The following is a 13,476-nucleotide window of genomic DNA, read 5'->3' as shown; positions in this document are numbered from 1 at the left end:
TACACATCATTTAACTCTCATTCTCAAAGCATCACGAATTCGTGCGAACACATCTGACTGCCCTCGTATTCGGTCATGTGAACAGGACACACGTTTCTGGAATGTGTTCACGTTATCGATGAGTGTGGAATATGCCAGTGCCTTTATATGTCCCTGTAGCCAGGAATCTAAGGGCCAATTCACATAGAAATGGCGTGGCGTGGATGCCAGGTGTCGGCGAGTCAGGGACGTGGTTACGGACGGGATGTGAGCAATTCACACTGAGGAGGAGCTGTCAGAGAGACGTGGGAGGATCGTGCTAGAATGAATCATAATATGTCGTCTTCATCAGACCAAGATATTGATGCACAGCAAGTCTTGTAACTCTTTAAATGTTGAGCAGCGAAGAAAATATTGGGTACTTCTTGGCACGCCGGCCGCGGTGGCCGTGCGGTTCTAGGCACTTCAGTCCGGAACCGCGTGACTGCTACGGTCGCAGGTTCGAATCCTGCCTCGGGCATGGATGTGTGTGATGTCCTTAGGTTAGTTAGGTTTAAGTAGTTCTAAGTTCTAGGGGACTGAAGACCTGACATGTTGAGTCCCATGGTGCTCAGAACCATTTGAACCATTTGAACTTCTTGGCACATTCTACGTAATGAAGGAAGTGAACGTGTCTCCCGAGCTTTTCCAGCATTTTTACAGAATGTCTCAAAAGTGTTTCTCTATTGCGTTAGACAAAGTGAAAAGCAACGAGATTGGGCTCTATTTCTGCCACTAAGTAAGGCAGAAAAACCGAAATATTTCAGAAGCACCGCGTTGTAACTGCTCAGATTCAGCGTTGGGCGACCAGGAAACTAAAATAAATAGTCTTTCAAAATGGTAGAGAGCAAAAATCAATCGTCGTTTCCGTTCTAGCTTTATTAAAGCAGATCCAGATTTCGGCTAGCAACTAGGCATTATCAGCGCAGTATTTTAGAGTTGTTATGCATGCCCTAGTACGTCTACACCTGTGACAGGAGTCCGAACAACACGTGTAGACGTACTAGGGCATGCATAACAACTCTAAAATACTGCGCTTATAATGGCTAGTTGCTAGCCGAAATCTGGATCTGCTTTAATAAAGCTAGAACGGAAACGACGATTGATTTTTGCTCTCTATCATTTTGAAAGTCATGTCACAGTCGTCAAGCGCTTTTCACTTTCCTAATGGAATGTAATTTTATAAAAAAAACAGTGCTATTTTTTCAACGATAACATAAGTAATTGTGTAATAATTGTTACGAAATTTTGCAAAATGGTGTTTCACCTCAGCCTACTTCAAGACAGCCGAAATATGTAAGCATAAGCCGGCCGGTGTGGCCGAGCGGTTCTAGGCGCTTCAGTCTGGAACTGCGAGGCCGCTACGGTCGCAAGTTCGAATCCTGCCTCGGGCATGGATGTGTGTGATGTCCTTAGGTTAGTTAAGTTTAAGTAGTTCTAAGTTCTAGGGGATAGATAACCTCAGATGTTGTCCCGTAGTGCTCAGAGCCATTTGAACTATTTTGTAAGCATAAAATAGGTAACCAAAAAGGTAAAATATCCAGAACACAGAATACTTTAGTTATATCAATAGAAGAATTCCGTTTCTCATTCATTGCTCGCTCGAACACACGCCATTTGTTCGACAATATATGTGCGAAAATAGTTATTCAATGTTTCGTGGTTGAAATTGTTAGACAAGAAAAATTTACGTATGCAGTACATAGCTAACTCTGCTGATGCATCTACGACTGTCTACCGCTAGTTGTAATAAGAAAATAGCTCTTAATGCTATATTAATGTAAAATGCGATTGTAACTGACTTCATAAGCCGCATACGAATGAGAAACAGAAGCCCAAATCTGTTTACGGCACAGCCATCACGTGGAGTATTGCGTATCGTTGCTCGTCACGGTCAAACGTCAAAATGTATCACTTATCTTCTAGCGACCAGAAAGAAGAATCGGTCTCTTTCTAGTGTTAAAAACAATTTTGATATGTTAGTTATATTTAGAACGCAGTGACCTATGTTCTAAAACCCACCGAACGTAAACTGGCCAGCGACTACATTCTTCACTGCAAACTTCTCAAAATGTGTTCGGTGGTTTACTTGCTATGGCCTTGCCGCAGTGGATCACCACCACCTAGAGACACCTCTTTAGGTGGTGGTGAGTGGATACACCGGTTCCCGTCAGATCACCGAAGTTAAGCGCTGTTGCGAGTGGCCGGCGCTTGGATGGGTGACCATCCTGGCCGTCATGCGCTGTTGCCATTTTTCGGGGTTCACTCAGCCTTGTAATGCCAACTGAGGAGCTACTCGACCGAATAGTAGCGGCCCCAATCAATGAAAACCATCATAACGACCGGGAGAGCGGTGAGCCGACCACACGTCCCTCCTATCCACATCCTTAACTGAGGATGACACGGCGGTCGGATGGTCCCGATCAGCCACTTGTGGCCTGAAGATGGAGTGCTTTCGGTGGTTTACTTATTTCAGAAGTAACTATGGGCGTTAATGAAAATAAAACCAGTTCACTATCAAGCTTGAATGTCAGACTATACATGTCGCAAAATCAATTTTTTTGCGAATAGTTTCTTCAAAATCGAATGAGGGAGATTGCATGAACGCGTGGATCTGAAAACCGTGAATTCCAAATTTTTACGCGAATAGTAAAATTTTAACTGAAAAACTGTCAGAAATGGACGTAACTTCGCTTCAACACGAAACAATTTTTTGAGGCACATCGAATAATTCAGCTTATGGGGCTCCGGAACGCCCTATACTTGCAATGTTAAAATAACGCTTATAAATTACATCTTTCCTCACAAAGTATTTGAGGTAGGAAGTTGAACTTTTTACAGATTATTTATTGGAATATGGGCTACAACTTAACACAGGGATTTTACAAAATTTTAGTTCAGTTATTAAAGATGATTTTTTTTCAATTGTAATGAAAATTCACAACATTTTTTTGCAATTTTTTATTTATATATTCAAAAATATACAGTTTTTTGGAAAAAGGCTGTGTTAAATTATGCAGAAGGTACTGTGTAACATTTACTGAAAGTTTGAAACAAATATGTTTGGAAGATCCTTAGAAAACATGTAATTAGTATGAGAAAATAAAAGTTTTGGGAATCGAGCGACAAAGATTGGATTAACTTTTTAGTGCATTCCAGGTCCATAGGATGGATTATCTTCATCCTCTGCAAATTCCTCCTCCAGCTTCCTCTTGTTCCTCCTCCTGTTTACTCTTGCTTGTATTTCTAGACTCTTTACAGCCCTGTCTGCAGCCCGAAGGCGTTCTTTGTCTAAAGCAAGCATCGCTCGTTGTTGTGTTCGTAGATTTTGCTACCATTTTTTTCAGTTGCAGTTACTGCAACACTGTTCCAAAAGGTGGTCATATATGAACACTTATCACATTTCAGTTGTATTTCAGTAGCAAGTCCTACGTGCTTTATTATGGAGAGTTCCAGACCAACTGCACTACAATGAACACATCTTACACAGTTTGAAAAAATTCCTTTGAGAACCGACATATCAAATATTTCATTCACATCCGATTCGCCCATAAAACATTCATAGTTTTCACTCATTGAACCAAGCTTCTTCTGTGAAGTATTTTCTTTCCCACTTTGACTGCTATGGGCAGGTGTACTTGAGAGGTTAGGTTCACTCACTTGGTTATCGTCTTTATTGTTTACAGTTATAACACATACCTTTGGCTTTCCAACATTTCTCCTTTTCCTAAAAGCCTTCAGAGGATTAATAATAACTTTACTTTTACTCATTATTATACTTCAACAAAACAGAGACTCAAGAAACAGAATTAATTACGAATATTTTCGAGATAACGACATGAAACAATCGATAATCACACCAGCGATATATACTGAACCATCACAGGTTAGCCACAACACATACTTTATCTCACATCACTAAAATGTAGCCCGCATCTCGTGGTCGTGCGGTAGCGTTCTCGCTTCCCACGCCCGGGTTCCCGGGTTCGATTCCCGGCGGGGTCAGGGATTTTCTCTGCCTCGTGATGGCTGGGTGTTGTGTGATGTCCTTATGTTAGTTAGGTTTAAGTAGTTCTAAGTTCTAGGGGACTGATGACCATAGATGTTAAGTCCCATAGTGCTCAGAGCCATTTGAACCATTTTTTGAACCACTAAAATGTACCTGATGAACACGGACGTTAATAATAACACCATCTGACAGCAGTTTAACAGCGCCACAGTGGGTCACGCCCATGTAGAACAAATTTCAAAAAAAAATTAAAAATAGTTGTAGTCTTCGGAATTGAATAAATTATATATCTATTAAAAGGTAATAGTCTGCAGATTCAGAAAACGCAAAAAAGTAAAAATTGAACTTTTCATGGTTTTGAGCCTTTCTGGAGCCCCTTAATGAAAACAGTAGTTCGCTACTTGGACGCCACCGCCACGCGTCCCTGAAGATGCGCCGTTCGTGACGTTAAACGGACGTGGCGCGGACCACGAAGTGACGTGTCCCCGCTACGCCATCTTTATGTGAATCTCTCCATTTGTTAACATGGAGGTGGCAGAAAACAGCTGCACGTCCTCGCCACATGTCCACGCCACTCCGTTTCTGTACAAATTGGGCCTAAGGTGTTAACGTCAGTTGAACCGGAGGGCCATGCTATTCGACCGTCCCGAGAAATCCATCGCTCTTGAAACGTTTGCGTTAAGTACTGTCGTACGAGACTTAGAAAATTTTAGTTTTTAACGCAGAGATCTTTGATAAACATCACTGATTATGTGTGGTCCTTTGAGGCTCAAAACTTCTGTCGACATATTGATATTACTTGCTTCCATCACTGCGTCTGCATCTACAGGTGTTTGACAAAAATATGTAGGCCTGTCAACAGAGTCAACAAACTGGTGTCTCGTTGGGAGAAATGTGTTCGTCACAAGGGTGACGATGTCGAGTAATAAATATTTACACATGAAAAAAAAAAGGAGATGTAGAACGTTATTAACGCTTGTTTTATTTAAAAAGCTTTAATTTTCACATGAAAATTGGGACGCATTACTTCTCAGCACGCTCTCGTATGTGTCAGTTATTGCACTCCTTTGAATATGTTTTCATTTAGGATCCTTCGAAAGAACGTGACCATACCACCTCTTTTGTTAATACGTATTAACAAATATTTTCTTATAACTGTTCTACTTATGACTGTTCTACATCCTTGAAGGTCTTCGCAGCATGAATCTATGGAACGAAAATTACATCTTTTGTATTGGTGACTGAATGAGCTTGACACCGCAGATGACGACATACAATACAACTTTTTTCAGATCGTACCAGTTTTCAACCACGCTTCCTTAAACGTGCGAGTCAGGTGCCTACAATTGCGTCAGTGATCTAGCGGCTAGAGCTGTTGACCACTGACTTGAGGGTTTTGTATTCGATCCTCGGTGAGTCAACATCTTTCTCTGGCGGAATGGTTAGGAACAGCGTCGACTCGGCCTATTTGAGAAATTGTTGGAATAAATTACTGGCAATAAGCACAGATAAATCTCCGAGACCAGAAGCTCGCACCAGGCTTACGCCATACATTACTGCCACAACTCTACGCTGCTCTACAAAATTACGGCAGCGCTTTCGACTTGCATCACACTACGAAACCATATTTGGTTCCTTTACTTAGATTACATGCTGTCCCCCTTTCAGTCTCCGACACTTACATCGCAAACCGCGAGCTGTCCCTGTGGACCACTTAACATGCCCAGACAATGAACGTTTCTTCTTTTTTTCTGTTTTGTGTTCTCTCGGACTGGTGCCTTAGTGTTACAGTCTAACCTTCGAGGGGTACAATCCAATCGCACTTGCTGTCCTTGGTCGTCATAAAAAGCAAGCCTCGCTTGTACCTAGAACACCGACTGAAAAGAGAAAATGCAAAGTCAGTAACTTTCGACACACATTCGACCTAGTTAGTGAACACGTAAGCCTGATGAAATGAATGCCGTCTTGAGATGTAGGTGGCATGTTTGAATGGAAGTAGCGAAAGGGGTATTTTCTGCAGTCAACGGGCTTGTCGCCGCTTGGATAACGCCGAGAAGTAGGGTACGATTTTCTCGACAATAGCCTCGCTGGAGAGGGAACGTTCAACCCTAGAGAAAAAAGTCAAGCAGGTTTGCGTTATAGCCCATGAATTGGATGACATTATCATATTCGCATCATCATTTGCTTTTCAGCTAAAGATAATTGTTCGGTTTTGGGGCGCTGAACAAAGTGAACAGCGCTAATTAGACTACTCATAAAATTCTTATTCGACATGTAAGTTTAAGATTAATAAGAAAAATCCACGTACACAAGACTGCGCAAGTCCCCTTTCCTTCATAAATAGTTAGTATGGAAGAAAATCATTTCTAATTTTTAAGCCGTATTACATTTGATCCGATATCATCTAAAACAAAGGGCATGTCGCTACCCAGGTCACTCGCGCATTCTCTTCGACAAACAAGTCTGATTGAAAAAGAAGCGAAATTAAAGCTGAGAGGGCTGGTCGTAAGCCATGCCTAGAAAGTTCAGTCGGTACAGCATTTGCCCGCGAAAGTGTAGGTTCCGGGTTCGACTCCGGGCCCGGTATACAGTTTTAATCTGCCTGGTAGTTTCAAATCAGGGCGAGCTCTCCAAATTCATTCGGAAACCTGATTAAACTGAAATATGGCGCACATTAGTTACGCCACACGTGTCACATTCTGGACATCATCACGACGTAGTAGGAAGCCATGGGTGTAACGGGCAATGCCCTCAGGAAGCCGTGTTAGAGCGAGACTGGAATAACGTACGCTGAGATCGAGTAGCCGATTTTATCCATCAAATAACTTAAATTTGAATGATCACATAGATAATGTCGTGTAGAAACCAAACCAAAGACTGCGATTAATTGGCAGAACACTTCGAAAATGTAACAGGTCTACTAAAGAAACTGCTTACGCTACGTTTGTCCCCCGCCTACTGGAGTATTACTGTGCGGTGTGGGATCCGCATCAGATAGGTTTGACGGAGGAGATTGAAAAAGTTAAGAAGAACAGCTCGTTTTGTGTTATCGCGAAATAGGAAAGAGAGTGCAACGGATATGATTTTACGAATGGTGGTGGCAATTATTAAAACAAAGGCATTTTTAGCTGCGGCAGGTTCTTCTTATTAAATTTCAGTCATCAACTCTCTCCTCGGATTTTGAAAATATTTTGTTGGCGCCCACCTACGTAGGGAGAAATGATCATCATAATTAAATTAGAGAAATCAGAGCTCGCACGGAAATGTCTGAGTGTTCGTTTTTGCTGCGCGCTGTTTGAGAGTGGAACGGTAGACAAGTAGCTTGAAGGTTGTTCGACGAACACTCTGCCAAGCGCTTAATTGTGAAAATTGCAAAGGAATCATGTAGATGTAGATGTCTTTCAGTCAAACATCGCGATGTGACAAAGTGTGATATCTATTATATTAAAAAATACATACAGACTATTCAGTGTTAACCTACTATGAATAAGTGTGAAACCAAGTGCAGCTGAACGAGAACCAAACATAACAACTTTCTCGTTTCGTAAAGTTTTCGTTGCCAGTAACTAAATTTCTGTAATTTCCGGCGGTGCTATGACAAGAGAATCTAGCTCACATGATCCAGATAATGTTCTTGTAACACCTGCATCTGGTAATAAGCCTGCAGTGACTCGAAAACTAGTTAATTATACAGAAAATAAATCTTATCAAAAGCCCATACAAGAAACTGGTTGCGTATTACACCAAAATGATCGCCAATTTCAATCACAATCCCAGTTCGCCATCCATTATGGACAGTGTGTAGGAAGCTTACTTCAAATGGTTCAAATGGCTCTGAGCACTATGGGACATAACTTCTGAGGTCGTCATTCCCCTAGAACTTAGAACTACTTAAACCTAACAAACCTAAAGACATCACACAGACCCACGCCCGAGGCAGGATTCGAACCTGCGACCGCAGCGGTCGCGCAGTTCCAGACTGAAGCGCCTAGAACCGCTATGCCACACCGGCCGGCAAGAAGCTTACTTCTGATTGATACTATGATGATGGGCCACTACCAAAACACACGATGAAAGTTGTTATTACAAGCGGATGTTTGTTATTTGGCGATCTTAAGCAGTTTTAAGATGTAGCCATCTAATCCATTGTGTCGCAAATTAAAGTAATTGAGATCCCTATCTTACCATACAGATTTAGGTGTTCCGTAATACCCTAAATGTCTAAAGAGAAATGCCAGGATTGTTTCTTTTAAACAGACACGATCGATTGCTTCGCAATCCGAACTTTTGCTTCGTCTCTAACAGTGATTTCCCTAAATCACTCCAGGCAAATGGTTCCTCTGAAAGGGCACGGCCGACTTCCTTCCCCATCCTTCCCTAATCCGATGAGACCGATGACCACGCTGTCTGGTCTCCTTCCCCAAACCAACCAACCAACCGTCTCTAACAATCATATCGTCGACGAGACCACAACTCCAATCTACCTTTCATGGTGTTCTCTTGCGAAGTAACTTCAGGTGTCTTTTTATTGATGTAATGTGTAATCAAACAACTGAGTACTAATTTCAACCTGAGAAGCGTCAGTAACGCAGACGATGCTAGAGGGATGAATTATTTAAAAAAAAGAAGGTTTTTCTACATTAATCTTGCTGAAATCTGTAACAACTCCAAATTTTTATCTCAGTATGTACTGTAACGCAGCATTTTCTCCTCTGTAAGATCCATTCGAATAGTATCTTTTTTCGTTTACTGAGTACGGATGTTATGTAATATACGATTTTACTGATTTCTTTTCTGTAAATCACGCAGCTTTCAATTACATGTATGAAATATTATCTGTAAACATGTGCTTTGTTGTGGTATTTTATATAATGTTACTATAAATTTAGTACCATACCTCAATATATAAAAATTAGCTCTGTAATCATATACGAGCAGGAAGACAGTTGAAAGGTGGAGCTGGAAGCAAAAGGACGGATTGAAACATGGGAGCTTGTTAGTGGGGGGCTCGGATCGCATTTTGTGGAACGAAAGATTATTTTTGTGGCAATGAATGGACGGCAAAGGGTCGAAACGGGTGCCGAATAATATTGTTACAGGAAAATAAAGAACTGAAGCTGATTTTTGAGAGTGTATTAGCGTAACGAAGAGGTTGTCGAAGGTGATGCAATGGCGTCATGTTCCAGTGAGTTATTGAACTTACCGGTGGACATTCAGTTTCTAAAGTATTCGACGGAGAAGAGGGCAGTATGAGGCAGAAGATAAGAAGACCAGAAGAAGATGGAATAAAGAAGAATGAGGTAAAATTTGTTGATAAGGAAGTAGGAGGAGAAGATATCGGAAGAACTAGAACTGTTTCGAACTTATACCTGAATAAATTTCTAGACGAAAGATAAAAATCGTGACACTTTAGAGTACCCGAAACACTCAGGAGAATGCAGAATTTGTCAGTAGCGTTAGTAGCTTCATGCAGACTGAGCAGGTACCGGTACTGGCGCTGCAAAACAGTATACCTTCCAATTATTAGCTCAGTATTAGTATGATGCGAAATCGCGACACTCAACATTAAAGGGCTAGTTAATTCGTTAGAAGGTAGGTGGATTATGGCAGACAAGCTAGCGGTGTAGTGAATGTTTTGTGAACTTTTATGCTAGGCAGACTAACTCGGAACTTGACAAACCAATCAGAACTATTATTGTGAGGACATAGCATACATCAATGTTCTGAAATGAAAGTTTTAAAAAGGAAAGTGCACTTCGCCAGTTAAAATAAGTAACTGCTTGGGTGGACATTGTTACCGATAACAGTTGTGTGTGTTTTACGAAGTATCTTACTGGATCCCATCCACAAATCCTACTTGCGTCTTTAACTGAACAGTTGTATTTTGAGTAGCAAGAAATTTTCAGCTAATTTATTTAATTTTTTGAGACAATACGCCGCCATATTATCTGCCAGCGCTAATCATGTCAGCGGTCGGAGACAGCGGAAGTTCGACAGTGCACGGTAGGAAACATCATTTAGTCTTATATCAAAATAAATAGACAGATAATCCATGGTTATACAAATGCTGTAGATTTACGACGACAGCTTCCATGCTGTTAATTAAAACATTCTTACAGGCTAAACTTTAAATACAATGAACAGTCTACCAACAGCGATAATATTTGTGTGTTACCTTAAAAACCAGAATATTTCAAGGGGTTCGTTGTGCTACATTTTTGTAAAAATGCAGCCAATTAAATATCAATTACACGAGAGATAAACTTTAAATTGTGTATCACTTTGTGACGATGTATTGAAACTAAATTAAATACATTAGGTCACCTACTATCTAAGATTTCTCCGTGAACACTGTGTGCCAAGACATAACAAGAGCTAATGACGTTCCCTCATTATCACAATAGATCTGGACAGTGATTAGTTAAGCGTACACTCACATTCACTACATAAAACAGTTAATACTCTCATTACTATAATTCATTACTGTTTATTTTATATTATGTTTTGTCCTGGAAGTCTGAACGAGACTGAGTGTATGGTTTTTAAGTAGACTATGTATCAGATAGTGCGTGTGGTTTTTTCTCCACCGAAGAAGTGGAAGGTTGCTTATTAATTTATGTTATGGGTCAATTACTTTTACGAAAGCGGAGTAGTAGCAATATTTTTTCTCGTACACAATAGTCATTGAAACAGCATCTGCGCAGAAGCAAACGAGTCAGTAGTAAAGATAATGTGACAGCCTGAGTACAAATATCGTGTCTGAATGGGCAATTGTCAGTTAGCAAGTGCACAATATGACATACTAAGTATTATGTATTTCAGACAGAACGATAACAACAGTGAGTCGATACGTGTTAGTGTCACTATTCAAATCTAGGCGTGAAGTATTAATAAATGTACATGATACTTCTTATACTCCTGAGTTACTCGTTTATGAGCATGTACTATCTAAACTGTTCATATTCCGGTTCGTGTTAAGTTACGGAAAAGCTTCGCAAAAATAAGCCCTGTAGTATTTCCTTCAGCGTGACTGAAGTAATGACGAATAAGAAATTTGCAGTAAATATTGGTGATAGATTTTGAGACGTCGACACAAAGAAGAAACCGCGAAACGTAGCACTTCGACAGTGTTCCAAACCGACGTGAAAATACGGTTTCGTAGTAGCAGAACACTCAACTGGTACAAACATATTAAAGCTAGATAATTACCGAAGCCAGCAGAGAAAGCTTACGGTATAACGGCGCTCATGCCGAACGGTTCCCCGCGCATAGCATAGCCGTTATGACGTCTGCCCATAGTTGATAGTCACTTTCTGTTGTTGTTCTCAACCCATGCAAACTGTACTCATGTCCACAGGTGTAGGGATCTTCGAGATACACGACACATTGGTACGGACATAGTGAACATCAAAAAGTATTTATCAATATTGCGACGCGTGAAACGACACGTATGCAACGAGTACCAGTAAATTGTTGGTGACGCTTACTGTCTGTGGTGTCTGTCGACTAGTAGTATACAGAACGTCAATGAGGTTACTATTTTATTATTTTATGGCACGGCGTGGTCTAGGGATAGCGTTCTTTACTAATAATCAGAACGTCCTGGGTCCCCGGGATGCAACCAAGCCACTGTTTTTGAATAAAAAAGTAGTCAGTAATGGTGGGCAAAGACTTCCGATGTAAGCAATCATCCTAGTCCTGCCAATGGCCTTGACAGAAAGGGTGAAGAAAAGCATAGCGTCCCAGGGCAAGTTCTTGCCCTTGGGTTAGGAAAGTGCCAGTAAAAGGCGGAAAAGTTAGCAATGATCAGTGGCATGAGTGTACAGAAGACAATGGAAATTACCGTATTGAAGACACGTAACGTGCATCCACGAAGCATGTGAGCTGTAACTAAAAAACCGTCGAGTGCGTTACCATGAGGAAAATAATAAGCAACGAACGTGTAACATTTTACAAATCGGAACGTGGAATTTTAGGAGTTTGAACGTAGTAGGAAAGCTGCCAAATCTAAAGAGGGAAATGCAAAGGTTCAATCTAGATATCGTGGGAGGTCAGCGAAGTTAAATGGAAAGAAAATAAGTATTTCTACTCAGACGAATTTAAGGTAATATCAAAAGCGGTAGAAAATGACACAATGGGAGTAGGATTCGTTATAAATTGGTGGGGCAAAGAGTGAGTTACTGCGACCATTTTAGTGACAGGGTCTGTTCTCTTCAGAATCGACAGCAAACCAACGCCAGCAATAATGGCTCAGGTATAAACATCGACCTCACAAGCCAAGAATGAAAAGGTAGAGAAAGTGTACAGGGATATTGGTCGGTAATTCGATGTGTAAAAGGAGACGACTGTCTAACACTTACGGGGGATTAGAACGCAATAAAAAGGAAAGGAATAGACGAAGGAGCTCGTGATAATATGGGCTTGTTGGTAGGAATGTGAGAGGAGAAAGTCTAATTGACTTCTTCAACCAGTTTCCACTAGTAATAGCGAATACATTGTTCAAGAATCGCAAGAGGAAGATATATACTTGGAAAAAGCTTAGAGACACCGGAAGATTTCAGTTGGACTACATCCTGGTCAGACAGAGAGTACGAAATCTAATGTTGGCGTATCCAGGAGCTAATATACACACAGATTACAATTTAGTAATGTTCAAAGTAGGTTGAAATTTAAGAGAATCGTAGGAAGAATCCACGTGCAAAGAAGTGGTAAACTGAAATACCGTGAAATGATGAGACGCGTTAGAAGTTCTCTGGAGCTATAGATACCGCTATGGTGAGTACCCCAGAAGCCAATTCGATTGACGAGGAATGGACATCTCTAAGAACGACAGGAACGGCAATCACAGAAGTTATCACATACCAATATAGACAGAACTACCGTTACTGCTCTGTAGTCCACAAACTAAAAGTGAGAATAAAACGAAATTAAGTAATTAACGCGTAGAATGATCACTTTATACAGATTTCATGGAACTGCTTCGTTTCAATGATCGCAAAATGCACGAAAACTTCTGTAGCCAAGCAAGCGAAAGGGGGTAATAACTCTGACTATACGCTACTATCTCCGGGTTCGGGCAACAGTGCTACAAGTGAATGGCGTCGAGCGAATGCGGAACACGTTCTCTTATACGTATCCGTCGCATATTGTCAATAGAAACGAGGGAGTCTCCCATGTTGCTGTTTCATACGACATTTACGCGTGGCTGAATACTCCAGCTACAGGCGATTTCCGAAAGTCATTCTTATAAAGAAAAAACCTTGGATATTATATCAGAAACATTTCCTCGTGTTCTGGAATATTATCTTTATTTGTTCACGAAACAGCATTCGGCTTCTTAGGTTATCGTCGAGTGAAAACTGAATGTCGCCAGCATGAATCAAATGACATGCCACCTACACAGGCATTTTTTTTTTAATTATGAATTTGGCCAGCTATGGACCGCATAC

At 40.9% G+C, this 13,476-nt stretch overlaps 1 protein-coding gene across 2 annotated transcripts in view; it reads right to left on the bottom strand.

Moving 5' to 3' along the window:
• Window positions 1-13,476, bottom strand: part of LOC126473326 (luciferin sulfotransferase-like) — a 164,190-nt gene that overhangs the window by 50,309 nt on the left and 100,405 nt on the right. The gene's annotated exons all lie outside the window — the stretch shown is intronic.

Source organism: Schistocerca serialis, chromosome 4 (genome assembly GCF_023864345.2).
Source record: "Schistocerca serialis cubense isolate TAMUIC-IGC-003099 chromosome 4, iqSchSeri2.2, whole genome shotgun sequence".
Taxonomy (NCBI): domain Eukaryota; kingdom Metazoa; phylum Arthropoda; class Insecta; order Orthoptera; family Acrididae; genus Schistocerca; species Schistocerca serialis.
The sequence above is the reverse complement of the archived record's forward strand: the minus strand, read 5'-3'. Positions and strand labels throughout refer to the sequence as shown.